The sequence below is a fragment of the Plodia interpunctella genome, chromosome 16 (assembly GCF_027563975.2).
Source record: "Plodia interpunctella isolate USDA-ARS_2022_Savannah chromosome 16, ilPloInte3.2, whole genome shotgun sequence".
NCBI classification, from domain to species: domain Eukaryota; kingdom Metazoa; phylum Arthropoda; class Insecta; order Lepidoptera; family Pyralidae; genus Plodia; species Plodia interpunctella.
Window position 1 is genome coordinate 8,086,761 of NC_071309.1, and position 17,514 is coordinate 8,104,274.

The 17,514-nt window shown below is 34.5% G+C and overlaps 1 long non-coding RNA gene across 2 annotated transcripts in view; it reads left to right on the top strand.

Annotated features, from left to right (window-relative positions):
• The first annotated feature begins 2,138 nt into the window (after window positions 1–2,138).
• Window positions 2,139–17,514, top strand: part of LOC128676305 (uncharacterized) — a 135,067-nt gene continuing 119,691 nt past the window's right edge. Inside the window, exon 1 of one of the 2 annotated variants that reach the window (XR_008405399.1) lies at window positions 2,139–2,300. This is a non-coding gene — a long non-coding RNA (uncharacterized LOC128676305). The remainder of the gene's footprint in view (window positions 2,301–17,514) is intronic. The other variant, XR_010370106.1, reaches the window with a different exon arrangement.

The following is a 17,514-nucleotide window of genomic DNA, read 5'->3' on the forward strand; positions in this document are numbered from 1 at the left end:
GGCTCCATGAATGCTGCACGTACGTAAATTAGTACATATTTTTCTTTTTGTTTATCTTTGCATGAATGCTGGATTATCTTTGCATAAAGGACGGGTAGCTGAAAATTGAAAATGTCTAGCTAAATAATAATATACATAAACAATTCAACAAAGCATGATCATCATTATCGTTACAATAAAACAAAGTCGCTTCCCGCTGTCTGTCTGATCCACAGATTTATATATTACTGTGGTATGTTCCTATGTGGACATTTTCTCTAAAAGGAATGCGGTCCCAATCGACCAATTTCGCTTTGCTTTTGGGCGATTGGGACCGCGGTCCGAATATCTCACAGGACCCCACTCTGGAAGTCGTCATAACAATAAATTCAATAATTTACATGCAACGGGTCTCTCGTAAATCACACATAATTTTATTTCTATTGTGGGTTCGAAACAATAGCATGAATATCGTAAACAAACATGACCTTTTGAAATTCAATTTGTGTTATTACAATTGCTGTGAAATTCGGGAGATATGAATTCGAATTAGATTTAACTAACAGCGATACTGTCTGGTTTCTATTTAAACAGACAAATAGCAAGTTCATCAGGTAAAATATTAAGAAAACACGTCTGAAAACAGTAAGGGTGGGTTGCACCGCCAATTTTGACGTTAACTATAACATGCGCAGAGAAACGCAAAGTATTTCGTCTAAGCATCAGCGGCGCTTCAGTTAAACTCGACATCAAATTTGACGGTGCAACTCACCCTAAGTTATATACATTTATACAACTGCGTGTGTACTTCGTATGAGATTTTGTGCGACAGAATTATTGAAATTTAAAAATGTTAATACCAACATCGTGAATATTTAAAACCTTAATATCTCCTGAAGGTTTGGTCTAACTCTGTGCTAAATTTCATCAAAATCAATCAAGTAGTTTTTAAAACAGATACAACGACTTTCTTTGCCATTTTATGTGTGGTTTGCCATTGCATTCTCCATTTCACATAGTAGCTGACAAAACAACTAGAGTAATAAATCATCGCATCATTATTTCGTGTCAATATCAAAATACTTTTTAAATATGAATAACAATTTTATTGAATGTTGTGAAACAAAATACAATTTTTATTGTATATCGATGTTGCAGCGCGACGGGAGCTCTCGTAATTTTCGTAATACGTGTAATGAAAATTTCATTTTTATTATTTCAACTCCCATATAATCCCCTGCGAATCACGCTTCCGATTCCGCTCAATAAAGTAAAGACTCTCGTAGTCGAGTAAACATAATCATATCTAAATTCAATTTGGAGAGTACCCTCGGACTCGAGATAATAACAAAGTTTTGGAAACGACGGAAAAAATAAGAATCTCAAACGTCTATTGGTTTAGTGATGTAACCGTTGAGGTAGTCATTCAATTTGGGCTCGCTTCTACGAATAGTTCAGTCAAGAGATATGATTTTTACGAGAAAGATATTTAGAAAAACATTTGCTATCACCACTACGCTTGTGGCTAACGCCGATAGAGCGATAGAGATGGTGAGAGTTGGAGTTTGATTAGGTTTTTTTTTAACTTGCGATAAATGAGAAAACGTTTTTCATTAAACAAAGAGATTTGTTATGATTTAATCAATGAATGAATTTTGATGTCAATTGCTTCAACGTTATTAGAGGTCTGTTTCGCTTTTTTTAAATTATTTGTTTTTACAATTTTAACTGCTCTTTTTCTATTTGAGCGTGTTATTGCTAACACTGGCGTCAGATATTATTCAAGTCGCCGAAAGGCATCTGACATGACTTTTTTACATACACATTAGTGAACTTAAACTGTGAATCAGTTTTGCACTACATGTGTAAGTTTGGTAAACAAACTCATAAGGAAATAGTAGTAGGATTCGAACCTGGGACCTTTCGATCTCAGGTGGTCTTAATCACCTAATAAGTCTATTTTATCCCTAACAATAAGTCTCGTAGACATCATAGTCGTTTTATACCCCATCTTTGTCCCATCACTACCGTCCGTGTATTGTTTGCAACGGAACGGCCGCAGTTTTGTGACGCGATTTATTGTAATAACTTTACAAACAGTTTAACCTGCTCTTATATCCTTGTTTTATGTGACTTGTGATTATGTAACTGCTGGAACATTGTTCGTTATTGCTGGGCTGTTAAAGCGATTTAATTTTGCTTTTGAATCGTTATGATGCTGGCCTGGAAGCAAAATTAAAACATAAAATGTGCTAGCACCCACTCCACCCACGAAGATTATGAAGTTCAATAATTGGAAATGGATTTAAACTAGTTGTATGGTAACACTTCTTCATTAGACTTTTTATCAGCTTCTAAGTGCTTTATTGCATACAGCGGAATTAAAAAGCCGTTAATTTTTAAAATTTTAGCCTTTCTGTACGTAAAAAGTAACACTTAAATTAAATTTGCACGTTAATAGCTCACGTTTTAATAATGACTATTTATCACTGCATTAATTCAACCATTAGCCCGGTCCTAAACTAACATGGCTAGGGCTTTATCCTGTTGACTTTTAGAAACTCAATTTCTCACAACAATTGATTTGATTCTCGCACGCCCCAAAAATATTTAACCTTTATTTCTTATATAATTATTTTTAGAAACACCTATACACGTGTAAAGTAATCAATTTCCGCATTTAGACAGACTTTCGAATTTCTTTATTAGTTATAGATCGGTACGCCACATAGGCGATTCTTCTAAAAGACTTCTAATGTTTTTCAACAATATTTTTGGGCTTTGCCAAATAGGTACCTACAAGAACTGCTTTCATTTTTATAATCAACTAGCCCGCTGCTTCGCCCGCGTTAATTTCGTGTTCTTATTATGGTCCAAGTCTATATCTCTTAAAACATATGCCAGTGTTTTAAGTTAGAATTTCCGCTATTAATAAAGAAATAAAAAAAGCCTTTATTTATCCTTAATAAAGAGTTACAATTATATTACTATTAAAAAAGAAAACATTTTTTAAAATTTTAAATTACATTTAAAATAATGATTTAATGGTTAGAATTTTAATTATTAACTTAAATTTAAGTAATATTACACATTAAAGACCTCTCTGAAGAGTAAAGGCCTCCTTCAATTTTCTCCACATTTCGGTAGCTTTTTTCATCCAATCTGTTCCAGCTATTTTTATATATTTCATCGAGCCATCAGACTGGTTTACCGCTCTTCCTGTTGGGCCTTTCCATGACATTATCATTTTTGTCCATCTCTCGTTTTTCATACGTATCACACTATTAATATAGCTGTGTAAACCGAATCAAATTCCATCCAATAGTTATTGCGTGATGCACAGACAGACATAAATTGTTTTGGCTTCTGTTAGTCCCATAAGATCTCTCCAATATTTAAAAAAAATATTAAAAAAATATATATCACCTATGTATACGAGATATAGGCTACTTAAAGGTTAAAATATATTAGATGATGTAAAGATTATTTAATGGACTGAATAGGCTAGGCATGTTATAGGATATGAAGTACACACGTGATTTTTGAACTAAATTTCAATGATGAGTTTAAAAAATCGACCGGGAAAATCCACTCCAATTGTCTACTGTCCCATTTAGACAGGAGCATGGATTCGATTCCGGATTGACTCCTGTATTATTTTATCATGATTATATCTCACTAGCATTTGCCCACATCTTTGTATATGAGCAAAAATCCGTTTCCCGTGGGATTTTCAGGACATCCCTTCTTAGTGCTACACAACCTACACACCAAATTTCAGCTTTCTATGCCCAGTAGTTTCGGCTGTGCGTTGTTGTAAGTCAGTACGTCATTCAGTAACGCAAAAGTTTTATATATGTACATGTATAGATTTGTGTATCTGTGCGTATTAAGCCGTCCTAAAGAAAAACTGTTTTAACTACTGTGGTCCAAATCAAACCGTGTTAGAAATTTCGTCATGCTCATAGTGCGAAATAAATAAATATCACCATTAATAAATTGGTCCCCATGGTCGTAACTCACGGAATACCGACACATATAATATATTTTCACCTCATTTATATTTCAGATAGTATTAAGAAAGGGATATTATTGATTTAATGACCCATAGAAGCGGCGTTATTGGTCACAAAATGTCCAAACGCGATATATTGATGGGGTTCGTCATAATCGTTTGATTAATGCTTTCATTATTTAAAATCGAATCTTTATTGTTAGTATTAAAACGTTTATAATAGAATTTCTCTACCGCGTCTGTTCTGATCTGATTTTCATGCGGTTTTCACCAATATGTAGATAATGTGATTAATGAGGAAGGTGTATAATTGATTGTAGTTTTAAACGAGGGAAGCCAGGACGGGACGCTAATTTAATATATTCTATTCGTTTTACAGTATTTTTCATAACTTTTTACTATTTTTCAATTTCATTTATTGTCTTAGTTTAAAATAAATGTTAATATTGTCGTGGCATTAAATGAATGATACCATGAAAATATCCTAATAATATTACAAATGCGAAAGTTTGTGAGGATGAAATCTACTCGTATTGGACGGATTTAAAAAAAAATTGGCACACGGGTAGAATATAACATAGAATAACTCATAGGGTACTTTTCATACCAAAATTCCCACGGGAGCGAAGCCCCGGGGCGCTGCTGGTCCTATATATAATTTGGTTACCTTCTTATATATTCTATCTGTTGTTGAAGATTTTTTGGCATTATTAAAAGCAAATGCTTTTAAATATGATGAATATATAATAAATATTGTAAATTCATAAATCTGCTTGAGGCTTTTAAAATTATTCATTTTACTTTACCTATGTAAGGTTGGCTGACAACATTTTTATTCAATCTCCGAAATGAATTAAAAACAAAAGCGAATACGACTTATAACGAATGAGTGGAATCAGTACTGAGATATGGAACAATTTTCCAGGGTAAATCAATGGATAAGTATTGCTTTTAAAATGCAAAAACCTAACTGAGAAATCTCACCAAAATAAAAATTAAATTATGCATTTATAATACGCATCGCATTGGCACTATAAAACATACATTAACATAAAATTCCGTCATCATTACGTACAATATTCAGATTTCTCTATTCATTGATGTATTTCTACCGTAATTTATGTTCACCGCAAAGCCTCCGCAATTACATGAGACCTGTCAACGACTGTTTGCCACGAGGCTATTCCATTCTGTGCAACAATTCGAATAGCACCTGAAAGTTCCCATTAGAGCACCATCTATCGAAATTTTAGGTGCTACCCGAGAAATTTAAATGTTCTACACGACTTCGAGTTACGTGGAGTGAGTTACTTACTAATGATTAATTCGTACACGAATTACACAGGTAGAATAAACACCGTATTAAGTTCAAGACTAATGGGATATTAAACTATACTATTTATAACTATTACAAAGATATTATATTTTTAAGACACATCATGTGTCTCTTAAATAATTGTCTACTTGTCATGTAAATAAACATCCAAGACCAATAAAAAATATCCAATCTCAAAAATACTTACTTTAGCTACCGCGTTTATCTATCTGTATGAACGCGATAAACTCAAACCTACTTGACAGATTTTTTTACAGTTTTGACCTACAAATATTGTGATTCCTTAGGTAGATTTATATTTATAATTTATTATAGTTTTACTAGAATGAAGCAAGGACGGGTCGCTGGTAAATTATATATTTGAAAAATCCAAAACAAATATACCATACTGCTAAATGTCTTGTTTAACTCGAGTTGCTTTGTTGCAATATTAATTATTTCTCGAATACCACTGGTATGGAGCCTTGTTGACTGATGAACGGAACCGAGGAGATCATGCAGGTTTGCATTTCACTTCTCACCTTCGAATCGATTCGAAGTGAGACGCAGCAATCATTGCAATGTGGTTATCGTTGCGTCACTATGGCGTGTGATTGGTTCGCTGCGCCTCATTTCGAACCGATTCGATGGTATGAAGTGAAATGCAAACCCGCACTTCCCCCCGGTGCTTATCAAATTGGAGCGCAGAACGGCATACCTCAACCGAGGTTCCCAATTATATTGCGGAATTATTATATCATTAATTAGTGGGAATGGAAACGAAATTGAAAGTTACATTTTCTGTACAGAAATTTGAATCCAATAATGTAAATGTATTGATTCTATTGTCATGTCTTTTAAATAACGCATCTGCATCTGCAACACTTCGTTTAGAAGTATTTGTTTCAAATGCTGATTTCAAAAGTGACGTTTATAAAATAAAAATATAATTTTATTCCGCGATAAAGTTTGTTGCTGTTTTTCTACACCTGCGTGTCAAAGTTGGTTTTAAAGTCAATAATTTATATATATCATGGAATGAAAAGCCTGGAAATAGTTTTTATTTATAATTATTCAATGAATTCCAGAAATAATGTACTATTTTTATTGTTACCAAGCTCCGTGTTATTGCAACAACTCTATTTATAAAATGTTATGATGCATGATATCGTTACAATGAATTAAAAGAAATGTATCTTAATTGAGTTGTGTTGCCTGTTACATTCTTGTCTGTGATGCCTCACAACCCACCACCTTACATTATTATAAATTATTATCCTCTGCCGCAGTAGTCTTTAAGTTTAAAACAAACGTTTAAAACAACAGACGTCTGTTTGCGTTAAACTCAAAAACTAGTACACGGATTTTCATGGCGTTTTCACCAATAGATAGTGTGATTCTGAGGTAGGATCAGATGTACAATTTATTATGTTTTTACCGGTCCGACCGAAGTCGGAAAAGGCCGCGGGTATACGGGAGTCCTTTTCCAGAGCGGGAACGAAACACCGCAACGATATTGATGAAATAAATATTTTAAGCACAAATTACCTACTTTCGCCAGAGGTTGGTTCCTAATGGCACGCGGGGGAGGCCGCTGACATGTTTATCAGCTGTATCTATTAAAAATCCAGGCCAATCTGAGAAAGATCTCAGATGGAATATAAACAAAACAAATTAAAAGCAGTCCTTCCCCCTCCGGCGACGTCGTTGAAAAACATTGTTTTTGTCACTTGTTCATTCATCTGGGTGAGTCTTGGTGCTAATTGAAAAGATTAATGTTTCTCTTGCGTACGACGGAGATACAAACGTGCCTGCGGCCATAACGGGGACGTTTACTAAACGCCCAGTTTCAACCTCGATTTGGAACTGCCGGACATTTTGAGAGATGTCCGATTTAGGTCCGACAAACGCTCATCTATTGCAGACGACGGCAAACGAGCGACAAGGGGGCTAATTATAAATAATGAATGGATAGATTGGAGCACGCAGCCACAAAACATCGACAATAAGGAACAATATTATACGAGTTCATTATCAAATCCCTCGAGTCTTTATGGATTGACTATCAAATATTTTATGTTTAGCTGCTTCGGATGTAGAAACAGAATAGACATATTGATATAACAAAATAATATTGGTTCTCGTATACAATTCTCATGTAAATTCAGCGATCAGCTCTTATCAGATGCATGACTATGCTCAAAACTCCTTCGGGAAGTCGTGGGTGATAAATAAATATAATTGTGTGTAAAGTTTTATATACTGTCGTATATATACCAACTAGCGGCCCGTCTCTCGTCTCGTATAAAACCACGGGTAAAACCATAATAGAAATCACCTTACCTATATGTATATATAACCAGATTTAATTACTAATATCCATCAAGATATAACGCACTAATGCTAGTAATATTTTCCAATATTAATTTCATTTCATAATTAGTTTTTATTAGTCCATTTGAAATGCGCTATGGATATTTTAATTCATCCCATTTTAATGTGAACAAAAACTGTTCCCGAGGTAATTTAAACTTATTACAGTCTGAATAAAATTTTTCAGATAGAGCGTCTGAATAATTGGATAAGACAAAATGTAAGGAGCTGACGGCCAACATTCAATAATGAATAGGCATATAAAGAAGTACATAAATGTTATATTTACCTATATAACATTCATGTACTTCTTTATGTGTCCATTATCACAACTGTGTCTATAGAGAATATATATATATGAATATATTTTTGTAAAGTATACTTTACAAAATTTTTAAGCTAAATAATTACCTCAGCTAAATGCAATAGACCGGTTCTTTTCAATTTCAAATTCAAAATTCTTTATTCAATTTAGGATGATATATATAGGATAAATTAAAATATTGTAAACTAGTGCTACGACTACGTATCTAGTGCTACGAGATGGCTACGACTATACGGCTACGAATTCTTGGCCGTGCCCAAATCCTCATATCTTGGATCACAGTTTGTACAGTCAACAGCACATCAAGTTACCCTGCATGAACCTCTGTGGCGACTTTGCAAAAAATTTGGGTAGATTGATGTGCTGTCGACTGGACCTATAAACCATAGTAATATCATAAAGAGAAAATACTTGTAGTTTTGTTTGTTGCAAATAAGCTTAAAAACTACTGGACCGATTTTGATGAAATTTTGTACACGGACAGACGAAACCGCTATTTTTTTAGTAAGTTTTTTTTAGTAACGGACCTCCAGTCACTAATATTTTTCGAAAATGTAAATTTCGTAATGAATTCTGTCCTTTTTGCCGATTAATCAGAAATTTACGGCTTTGAGTTAAATTTCGGTAAAAACCGATAATTCCGAAAATGACCGAAGCTGACCGAGTATTCACAAAACTGAACGGTCGGACACTAATTGCAAGTTGGTACCACTCACGCGAATTTCACATTATGTATTTTTCACTTTAAAGTTCTGAACGATTCAAGAATAGAAAATGTCTGGATGCACGGTGGTGCCCCCGCCATGTCGAGCTCGAAGTAAACATTGCCGAACAAACACCAGCACATCAAGTTACCCAGCATGAACCTCTATGTCGCGGTAATAGCGGCGGTAATTGCACTGAATTTAGGAAGGTTGATGTGCTGTTGACTGTATCATCCTTTACTAAACATTTCGGCGTATTTATCATGCCCCTATTTGAGAAACTCTGGATAGATTTTAATTATTGCCTTCTAGTAAGCTATAAGTTTACATTTTATAATTACTGTTAATTATAAAAAGTAGTATTTAAAAAAATGCTAATATGGAACCCACAGTACGCGAATTCGACACGCAATAGACCCATTATTTTTTATATGTTTTATAAAGCATATAAAAAAGTCCTCTTAATTTTAAATATATGTATAAGACCATAAAATATTTGTTAATTGACGTCCTTGGAGAAAAGGCTGCGGTGAAGTTTGTTGCGCTGCTTGTTCTTCACCTGCGCTTTGGAAGTCGGCAGTAGACTTAGTTTAAGTAATTTTTTGACGTCAATCAGTGATGTATGTATATCATCCTAAATTGAATAAAGAATTTTGAATTTGAAAAGAACCGGTCTATTGCATTTAGCTGAGGTAATTATTTAGCTTAAAAATTTTGTAAAGTATATTTTACAAAAATATATTTTACAAAATTAATAAATTAAAATTAATAACTTCATTTATACTTATATATAACTTATATTTTTGTTTCAGTCAGAAATAAACAATGAAAGCTTTTCTTAATCAACTACTCAGAGTCGATGGATATCATTAATCTCAATCCGTCCACCTCACGCCTATGGTTAATTAGGTACCTACCTACATAAGCCTTGTTATAGAACTTTCGCTGGTATGCTAGATAATAATGGCTTTAAATATAACTTTATTAGGTATCCAAAAAGAATTTGGATAAACTCGGTTTTGGATAGTGAATATGTAGGGAATAAACTAAATCTTGAAACACGATTGTGAAACAAATATAGCTGAACTAAATCGAATGTGAAATTATTTGGAATTTGTTTTTTTTTTCATAAGGTGTTGCCATTTTTTTCACATTTCCAATTATCCTACTGTAATAATTATAATATACAAATAGATCTATTTTAGCTGGTTTGACTTGTACGTGTATAATTTTTCAAATTAATAATATTTCTTACGTGTTATAGAAAGAAGTCGCATGAACGCGATAAACTCAAAATCTACAGAGTTCCAGAGTAAGTGTAGGTATAATTTACTATAATGGGCCGCGAGTTCAATATAAAAAGTTGGTTTTTACCTAGTCACAAAATTACCTCTAATCAAACGATCGAAATCATCACATGTTCATAACATTTCATAATACGAGATATTCTGAATTAATTATTTATATAAAGCTTTCTGCATTCGGCATGAATGAATGCATTCATCAATCATTAATTTGATTTACATAATTACATTTTATTACCTATATATGAGGTGTGGAAGAAAACAATATATTCAGATATATGTCAAAGTTCATGTTATTTACTCAGGTTCGGTTACATCACTTAATTTTGACGTTAACTTTAACATTCGCTAAAAAGCGCAAAGTACGCCATTTTGTCTGAACGATGACGGCGCGCTGTTTAAAGTCAACGTCGAAGTCTGGTGCAACCACCCTTATATGAAGAGCATCAAAACCCCATTTCGCATCACTAGGTTCTATATTTCGGGTCAGCTCGAGTCTTTTGTGTCGGCCATTTTAAGCGTGCTTTATCTAGAACAAGATGGACGCTGCCGCTCCGATGGCTTCCGATACGAACAAAAGATACATTAGCTCAGTTTTTGTCGATGCCAAAATAATGGTCTTAGAATTGGGACAAAGAATTGGGAGAGGATTTTTCGCTGCAAATACCCAGATATGAAAATGTTATTCGTGAAAATTCTCTAATACGATTAGTTTTAGTAAAAAGTTGTGGTTCTTGTTGTGGAAAACGTATTTCATCTCATGTCTAGCAAAGCAATAAATTATCGTTGTACTTTTGTATAATCGTTACATATAAATTTCACAAGCTAATCGACATGTTTCTCAGATAATGTTTACCAAACCATACTGTTTCCATTGAAAAGTGCTGGATTGATGTTGTCAAAGATGATATGCGTGCCAATGGACTATTAAGGATACAGAAGACCATGTGATGCTGAGACGTTAAGACTGCGGCTGAGGATGACATCGAAAAAATTAGGGAGAGAGAGAGAGAGTCATAAATAAACTTACACCTGTATAAAATATTGAGCGATGTTAACAGTGTAAACACTCGTAATAGGCATAAACTTTGTATGAACAGATTCCGACTTAAAAAGGTTAGGCGGTCTTTCGTGGGTCAAAGTGTAAAATTGTTCATTAAACTCCCTGTTGAGGCTATTAACTTGCCAATGCCAAATTTTAAATCATATATTAAAATGCTTTGATGGCTAATGCTTATTACACAATTAGCGACTAATCACGTATATATTATATATATTTTACTGTAAAAGTCCGTATACAGGTAAATCTTAGGTTTTTTCAGAAAATCTTGGGATTTACCGGTATGGGTTGGTAAATGTAAGGATTTTTAAATAATTGACCATTTTTTCGGGCTTTTGCCATTGGAATTTAGTATATGCTAGGTTTTGCTACTGACGGCTGGTAATTGTTGGTTTTGGGAATAAAACAATGATTAATTCTTATTAATCATTTATTTTCAGTCAAAACCTTACATATTTTTATGTAGGTAACATAATTATGAGAGAAATTAATAAACTAAATAATTAGTCAAATCCTTACCTATTTTAAATTATTTTCATTTGGTAAGTATTTTTATTCATAAATGTTTTTAACTTTTAAAGGTAATATACTTTAAAGGTAAGATATAACCTTTAAAATACTTCTTAAATAGTAAAAAATAACAAAAGTAAAATTATTTTCTCAACATTTACCGTGCCTTCCATGAAATCTTAAGATTTACCAAGTGAATGGTGGTAAAAGTTCGAATCGTAAATTGTTCGGACTTTTACCATTAAGAATTGGTAAATCTCAGGTTTTACTGGAATATCTTAGGATTTTCGGTAGTTCGTGCTTTTACAGTAACATATATATACAAATATATATTTTTTCCTTTAATCACCACTTGATCACAATCACAATATGTTTCAGTACACCTTTTGGCCATGTACTTTATTGTGTACTGTACACTTATTTTATACATAAATTTATATTAAAAAAATGGTAAGCCCTTCTGGCATAATAGGGAGCAACACTTTGAATGAGTTTCTTTTGGCATTTCTTCTCAGCAGTGGTCGTTCCGAAATGCTGGTTTGTAGCTTTGGTAAACATCATTTAATTTAGAATATGACGTGAAAGGTGCCTGTGAAGGCCTAATTTCTGAATAAATGATTTGATTTGATTTTGATTTAAAGGCGATTTATCGAAATGCAGTTTACTGTAGTATCTATCCATTCTTCCATTAATTATTATATATGTGAAAGTGTATTCGTTGGTCCTTCTAAATGAAGCATTTGATTGACTGGATCTCTGTGGAGATGGCAAGACCAAAAGCCACTAGGCTTTGTTACTTTTGCCATGCTTTTCTAAGGCAATAAATTAAGTATAATGTTTAGCTCTAAGGTTAGCCCCATGTGTTTATTATATTGTTTATTGTAGATAATGTTTATCCTCTTATTGTTTTGCTGGGTTTATCTCTGGGGCATTCAATATGGCATTATGATAATGTTGGGACCGATACGTTGTTGCGGGCCTCCTGTAAACCTCTGATATGTGGCTTTTAGCTGCGATTGGGCGACATGCCTCTCCATAAGGAACGAATCCACACTATCCACATCCATACTAATATTATAAATGCGAAAGTCTGTCAGTTTGTCTGTCTGTCTGTGAGCCTTCCACGGCTAAACGGCTGGACCGATTTTGATGAAATTTGGTATGAAAAGACTTTTTTCAAAATCGACACCCTAATGACTATAATAGGGCATGAATGTTTGTATGAAAATCATGTCTATTCCGGTATCGCAGAGAAATTCACGCCGGCGAATTCGCCGGCAAGAGGTGATAAACATATTAATATATGGTCTTCTTTTTTATAAGCGTTTTATATTATATATAACTAGCCTTTGCCCGCGGCTTCGCACGCGTAAGTTTTCCATGGGATCAAATATTTTTCGGAGATTAAAGGTTATGTTCTTCTCTACACTTCAAACTAGTAACTTCCAAATCCAAACTTATATAACTTCAAGAATATTTCAAGAAGATTGGTTGAGTATATAAAACATGAACAAGGTAACAAATTTACTTTCACATTTATAATAATATTTGGGATATTATATTAAGTAGTAGTAGTATCTCCGCCTATCTACAACGTAACTAAACCATATCTCCATCTCGCCATTTGTCTCTTTCTAGCGCGTAACTCCTCCAATTCCTATCTGTCGCATGCAGATCGTCCGACCGTGTCGTTCTGTGACCTATATCAACATCAAAATACTAGTTGTTCGCCGCGAACTTAAACCTCGCGAACACAATATATTTTTTTTTATAATTAATGCAATAATTTTGAAATTCTTTTTACAAAATTGTGAATATTTCGAAAACGACTCAACCGATTTTGTTGCCACATGAACTTAAAAATTCTATTGACAGATCCTACATAGCTTTTAAATTTCATCAATATCAGACCAACGCAACGGTTCGATAGTTATCGCGTTACACATAAATATTACACGACTACACTAAAGAATTGTATAGAAACTACACTATATATTCTACATTATTAAGTCATTATATATATAATACTAGCCGCGCTCCTTCGTGGGATTTTCGGGATAAATGTACCATATGTGTAATTCCAGATTATATTCTATCCGTATATGTTCTCATAACAATCCGTTCAGTAGATTTTCCGTGAAAGTATAACATTATAAGTATAATATTGGTAGGATATTTACATTATGTATATTATATAGTAGGACATTATACATGCTACAAAATACAAGTATAGTAACGGTTCTATCAGTATAACTACGGTTTCTAGATTAAATTTATGTTATTAATCCGTAATCCTGTAAAGATACGAATATTTTGGTCGTACCGAACCGCTCAGTCCCATTATACGATATGCCTAAAGATTTTTTTTCAGTATTGCCAATGGGAATTGAAAAATGAAGCCCACATTTAGTTTGAGAGGTCACCTCGTTCAAAAGCCGTAACGTGCGTATGTTGGGAACTCCAGGGACAGAAAAATAATGTGTGTATCAAAATTTTGAAAGCCATTATAATATTGATGTATGATAATTTTATATGTAGGCTCTTAATTGAGTTCTCTGATTCTAATGTCATGTTCGTTTATGTCTCTCGTCTCTGCATGTTGCGTTCGGGGTTGTAAAGCCGCGAAGCCCGAAGTCAGCGTAAAAAGAAACCTTACAATTTTGAAGATTCAGCTGTGATTTTACAACCGGTCGCCTGTCTGACGTCAACCCTCCTTGGGAATGCTATCAGCTGCCTAGGGAGTCCCTTAGTCGCCTCATACGACATCTATGGGAGGATATGGAGTAGTCCTATTAGTAGGGCGGAAATACACGCCACCATGTTCGTATAGGCATAGTATTTGAAAGCCGGGAATACGCTCAGATGAGAGAGAGAGGGAGAGAGAATTAAAATTAAAAAAAAAACACATAAGGCGAATACTTTATTTCATGCCGTATTGCGGTTTACAATTATTTCATTTCGAAGTTCGACCCGCCCGCCCAGTCAAATAAGTTTGTTTTGAATTTTGCCAAAAATTTTGAAGGACTTTGCCGTAATTCAATTTATATTCGAGTGCTTTCCAGTTCTTTTATGGCGTAATTTATTTTTATATGGATTTGAGGGAACAACCACTTCTTACTTAAGGCTTAGTGATGTGGAATGTAACACACAACGACATGGTCAATAATGGAGTGGTTTGTCATCGTCTTCTCTATTTCAAACGCTCGCTGATAAATTATCAACTAGAATGCAGGTTTCCTCATGATATTCCTTGACTGGAAGCAAGTGTTGATTCATGAAAACTACTAAACCTAAGTCAGATTGGTATACAAACTCACTGGTACGAGTAGCATTCGAAAATGGGACTCTCCATACTAATAAATACGAAAGTCTATCACGATTTTACGGCTAAACTGATTTTGATAGCATTTTGAATAAGTAGATATGAAGTAGATAAAGTTAATCATCCCAGGTAAAACATAAGCCCCGGGCTGCGGCGAACGTATAGCAAAACCTATCCTTGACAGAAAATTGTAGCGGGAGCTAGGTGATTATGCTCGACCGCCACAAAGGGAAGATCTTCCCGCCAGGCCAGGCTAGGTGTTGCGCCTGGGGAACCGCACGGCTCCGACGGTGTCATGTCGGAGGTTATATTTATGCTTCCAATCGAAAACGCACTGTCTGCGCGGTCTAGGCTTGTTAGCTTCTAGTAGCGAATCGACCGTAGTGCCATCTGTCCGTAGAGTCGAGGATCACTTATGTGGCTTGTTATTCGTTGCGTTTGGTCGGCTTTTTACATCTGCACCGTTGTGCATGTGGCGTGGTAGATGTCACGCCACAAAATAAAAAGATCTAGATGCGGGTAGATTCCATTTCTTATGTCGCCATGATTCGATAGATTAGAAGTTCAGTTCACCTCTACTAGAGTTACTATAGAAAAATTATGATAGATTACTAGAGTCTATAGCGTAGTGTAAACTTGGGTCAATCAGTCGTTTAGTATCCATACAGTTGTTTTATGTATTTCTCACCTCGTAAATGAAAGTCATTAATTTAAAAATAAAAAGAAAATATCAAAATACTAAACGTATTGAATAATCAATCGTTGAATACATTACAATTTCAAGATATGCATCGAGAAAACTTGCTTTGAAAATAAACGTAGGAGCAGACGCAATCTGATATAAGCGATGCCAAGCAGCAACCCCGCCCCTTGCCTCCCTTACCAGTAATGATGCCACCCTCATGCCTGCAAATCGAATTTTGAATAATCCCTTAGATTCACGAGACGACACTATAATATATCTACTAGCAAACATTTTTCTTGAAGATTTTGAAATGAGAATCGTTGGCTAGTTGTTGCATGTGGTTCGTTCGTAAGTAACGTACCAGTCAACGGCACATTACCCTATGCATTAACCTCTATGTCGCGGTAATAGCGGCGAGTTTACAATGTATTTGGGCATATTGATGTGCTATTGACTGCATATATTATATGTAAGTTAGCTAAGGAGTTAAAAAACTAGTAATCTTGGTTGTCTACGTTAATTTTTAGTTAGCCTGCGCAGAAAAACGAAAAGTACGCCATTTTGTCTAATCGATGGCGGCGCACAGGTTAAAATCACTGTCAAAGTTGATTGAAGCAACCTTCATAAGTTTATATAATTAATTATCGAGGTTATATATATTTCTTGTGTAATAAAATTTCAATAATTAACAACCTTCGAAATTTTACAACACTAGATTGAAGTAAGATCATATAAGCCTGTGGATCTCGCTGTGTTATAGTTTTATTAGTTTCCTCGAAGAAAATAGGATCCACTCGAAGCTTATAGCGACGGAAAGGATAGAATGGGCAGCTTGCCAAGTATTATGAAATACTTGAAAAAATATATATCTATGAAATATTTAACATAACATTGTAGATACTTTATGTTTCTGAATGTTTGTTTCGATTGGGTCATAAACTAGGTGTGTTCCTGAGCATCGTAAGTTATATTCTACCCGTCTACAAAAAAATAACGAAATCCATCCAGTAGACTATGCGTGATTGAGTAACAGACATACTTACATACAAACTTTCGTATTCATTATAATTACTAAGTATTAAGAACAGTAGAACATAAGAAGAAGGTTATAACTGATGTTCTGCCAGTTGAAAGAAAAAAATATTTTAAATAAGAAAACCCGATGCCGAAAAACACAATTGTTATTATTGCTTTACAAATTCCATGTACTAAAATTAAATTTTATACTATACATTACGTTTTTGATACGTTACGTTTTTATACTCGTATTCAAAAGTGAATTTCGCGAACCCTAACGGCAAAAAGCTTTTCTTGTCTCCAATATTTTGGGCATTGAGCGAACACGGAGTACGTCAGTTCATTCGATTTTCACTCTGCCCAATCACGACCATCGACCGGCCGGCAAATTGGCACCTAAATCAAAGAATAAGCCGCAATACCAAAAAATACAGAGGGCACACTCTTTATTTTCATGAACATTCGAATATTATCGCATATTAAAATGGTAACTACAGTCATGATCGTATTTCAAATACTGCCTATGATCTATGCAGATGAGATCTATGCAGGGTGCATCGACCGCCACAAAGGGAAGATCTTCCCGCCAGGCTAGGTGGTGCGTCTGGGGAACTGCACTTTTGTTTTGCTTCCGGTGAAAGAAAACATCGTGAGGAAACCTGCTGAAATGGAGAAGGCAATGGCAAACCACTCCATTAATAATGCCAAGAAAGTTGTTACGCGTGTTTCATTCCATGTAATGACCACGACCCTCGCTTTCTGGATTACCTGCGTTCGATTCCGAGAGCGTGCAAATATTTGTACCTGTGATCACAAATATTTGTCTCTAATTTTGGGCAAACTTGTTGTGCTCAGTTGTGTTTCTATGTACGTGTCCATTGGACCCGCGATACAAATTTAGTGTG